Below are 3,771 nucleotides of genomic sequence, written 5' to 3'. Positions count from 1 at the left end.
GGAAACTGCTGCCCTGGTTAAAAAAAACAAGGCAACTGATCTCAGCTGGGATTATGTCTATAATGGAGTCCAATGGAATTTTGTGAGTGACCCCAAACTTGTGACCGGTAGTGTACCTAAACAACAGAATAAAGTAATTTCCGATTACTCCGAAAAAATAGTCTATATCCACAACTTTCCCCTTCCAGGATTGTTCCGGTACCGCTGGATGTCCTTCACCTTACGCTTTCTTAGTGTTTTGGCATTGTAGACTCGGGTGGATTTATGAGGACTGTGGTTAATTGTTTCTCAGATCTCTGCAGGGTAAACCTACACAGCCTAGCTGTCCAATCTGAGTTTTCTGTTGCACGACTAAAACAACTTTTGAAAGCACATGTTCAACAAGTTCCTCCCTGAGGCTATTTTGCATCGTCACCATGGCTGTGCCCGGCCTATAGCACTGCCCAAGATGACTGTGGTTAGTTTAAAGAAATACAAACAAACCAGAGAAAGTTTTTTTTCCCCATCCTGGAATGCTGTGCAGACTAATCAGAACTGTTTGGTTTGAGCCATCCATCACACCTACCTTTCATCCTAAGGCAAAGTTTTACTGTACTTTCTTGTTTGATCCTGATTACTGATGATAGTTGTAGTTATAAACTTCTTGCCCATTCGATCTATGTGGCCGTTTTCTGTGAGTGAGGACGGTCTGAAATGTTCACTGTTGTTTATAATATAAATAAACAGCCAACTGTGTTTCTTGTATGACTTATTACCTTTCAAAGTTCCTATTACTTTAGAGTACAAGCATACAGTGCCTTGTGAAAGTATTCGGCCCCCTTGAACTTTTCAACCTTTTGACACATTTCAGGCTTCAAACATAAAGATATAAAATTTAAATTTTTTGTGAAGAATCACCAACCAACAAGTGGGACACAATTGTGAAATAGAACTTATTGGATATTTTAAACTTTTTTAGCAAATAAAAAACTGAAAAGTGGTGCGTGCAAAATTATTTGGCCCCTTTACTTTCAGTGCAGCAAACTCACTCCAGAAGTTCAGCGAGGATCTCTGAATGATCCAATGTTGTCCTAAATGACTGATGGTGATCAATAGAATCCACCTGTGTGGGATCGAGTCTCTGTATAAATGCACCTGCTCTGTGATAGTCTCAGGGTTCTGTTGAAAGTGCAGAGAGCATCATGAAGACCAAGGAACACACCAGGCAGGTCCGTAATACTGTTGTGGAGAAGTTTAAAGCCGGATTTGGATACAAAAAGATTTCGCAAGCTTTAAACATCCCAAGGAGCACTGTGCAAGCGATCATTTTGAACTGGAAGGAGTATCTGACCACTGCAAATCTACCAAGACCCGGCCATCCCTGTAAACTTTCAGCTCGGACAAGGAGAAGACTGATCAGAGATGCAGCCAAGAGGCCCATGATCACTCTTGATGAACTGCAGAGAACTACAGCAGAGGTGGGAGAGTGTGTCCATAGGACAACAATCAGTCGTACACTGCACAAATCTGGCATTCATGGAACAGTGGCAAGAAGAAAGCCATTTCTCGAAGATATCCATAAAAAGTCTTGTCTAAAGTTTGCCACAAGCCACCTGGGAGACCCACCAAACATGTGGAAGAAGGTGCTCTGGTCAGATGAAACCAAAATCGAACTTTTTGGCCACAATGCAAAACGATATGTTTGGCTTAAAAGCAACACAGCTCAACACACCATCCCCACTGTCAAACATGGTGGTGGGAGCATCATGGTTTGGGCCTGCTTTTCTTCAGCAGGGACAGGGAAGATGGTTAAAATTGAGGGGAAGATGGATGGAGCCAAATACAGGCCCATTCTGGATGAAAGCCGGTTGGACCTGAAACTGGGACGGAGATTTATCTTCCAACAAGACAATGATCCAAACATACAGCAAAATCTACAAAGGAATGGTTCACAAATAAACGTATCCAGGTGTTAGAATGGCCGAGTCAAAGTCCAGACCTGAATCCAATCGAGAATCTGTGGAAAGAACTGAAAACTTCTGTTCACAAACGCTCTCCATCCAACCTCACTGAGCTCGAGCAGTTTTGCAAGGAAGAATGGGCAAGAATTTCAGTCTCTCGATGTGCAAACCTGATAGAGACATACCCCAAGCGACTTGCAGCTGTAATCGCAGCAAAAGGTGGCTCTACAAAGTATTAACGCAAGGGGGACGAATAATTTTGCACGCACCATTTTTCAGTTTTTTATTTGCTAAAAAAGTTTAAAATATCCCATAAATTTCATTCCACTTCACATTTGTGTCCCACTTGTTGGTGATTCTTCACAAAAAATATATTTTGCATATATATATGTTATATATATATATTTCAGTCTACTGAATATGAAAGCATGGACAAGTTTTTCCAAATCCTGTTGACACATAAGTCCTTTAACCCTTGATATGTTCTTAAGGCGATAATAGGCTGACTTTGTAATTGTCTTAATGTGGCTGTTAAAATTCAGGTCTGAGTCCATGAAAACACCAAGATTTCTGGCTTTGTCTGTAGTTTTTAACATTGTTGTCTGAAGCTGAGCACAGACCTTTAATCTCTCCTCTTTTGCTCCAAAAACAACCACCTCAGTTTTTCCTTCATTTAATTTCAGAAAGTTCTGGCACATCCAGCCGTTAATTTGTTCAATGCACTTATTCAGTTTTTGTTTTAAACTATAGTCCCCTGGTGATAAGGTTATGTAAATTTGTGTGTCGTCTGCATAACCATGGTAACTTATTTTGTTGTTTTCCATAATCTGAGCCAGTGGAAGAAGGTAGATGTTAAATAGAAGAGGCCCCAGAATGGAGCCTTGAGGAACTAAACTCTTCTTTTTTAAGAGTGACTTGATTACTGCAGTTTTCAGGTCCTGTTGAAAGATACCTGAAAGAAAAGACGTGTTCACAATCTGTAGAAGCCAAACAATTCCGAACAAATCAAAATCAAACGGGTGTTTGAAAACACCCGTTGGTAAAATATCAAGGCAACAGGAAGAGGCTTTCAGATGTTGCATAATGTCCTTGGTTGATCGTATGAAATTCTTTAATATTGGAACTAGTTTTGCTTGAACACTATTACAACACATATCCTGTACTTGATATGGAGGCACTGACTGTTTGTCTAATCTTCTGATTTTTGTCTTTGAAGAAGGAGGCAAAGTTACTGCAGGCCTTGGTAGATAAAAGTTCAGATGGTACTGGAGGCTTTGTTAACCTATCGACAGTAGCAAACAAAGCCCCTGAATTATAATTGTTTCTAGGGATAATGTCAGAGAAGGACCTCCTTGCATTCCTTAGTTCCCAAGGGAACGGCAAACGCTGCCCCAACGACCAATGCAACCGCTGCCTCAACATCAGCTGCAACAGCTGCCTTGACAACAGCTGCCACTGCTGCCCCAATGACAGCTGCCACTGCTGCCCCAACAGGTGCAACAGCTGCCCCCACGACGGCTGCAACAACTGCCCCAACGACAGCCCGAACAGCTGCAAAAGCTGCCCCAACGACAGCTGCCACCGCTTCCCCCACGATGGCTGTCACTGCTGCCCCAACAGCTGCAACACTGTGCAACAACTGCAACAGCTGCCCACACGATGGCTGCAACAACTGCCCCAACGACGGCTTCCACCGCTGCCCTCACGATGGCTGTCACCGCTGCCCCAACAGCTGCCCCCACAACAGCTGCAACAGCTGCCCCCACAACAGCTGCAACAGCTGCCCCCACGATGGCTGCAACAACTGCCCCAACGACGGCATCCACCGCTG

The sequence above is a fragment of the Etheostoma cragini genome, chromosome 9 (genome assembly GCF_013103735.1).
Source record: "Etheostoma cragini isolate CJK2018 chromosome 9, CSU_Ecrag_1.0, whole genome shotgun sequence".
Lineage (NCBI taxonomy): Eukaryota > Metazoa > Chordata > Actinopteri > Perciformes > Percidae > Etheostoma > Etheostoma cragini.
This window is presented reverse-complemented; position numbering follows the sequence as displayed.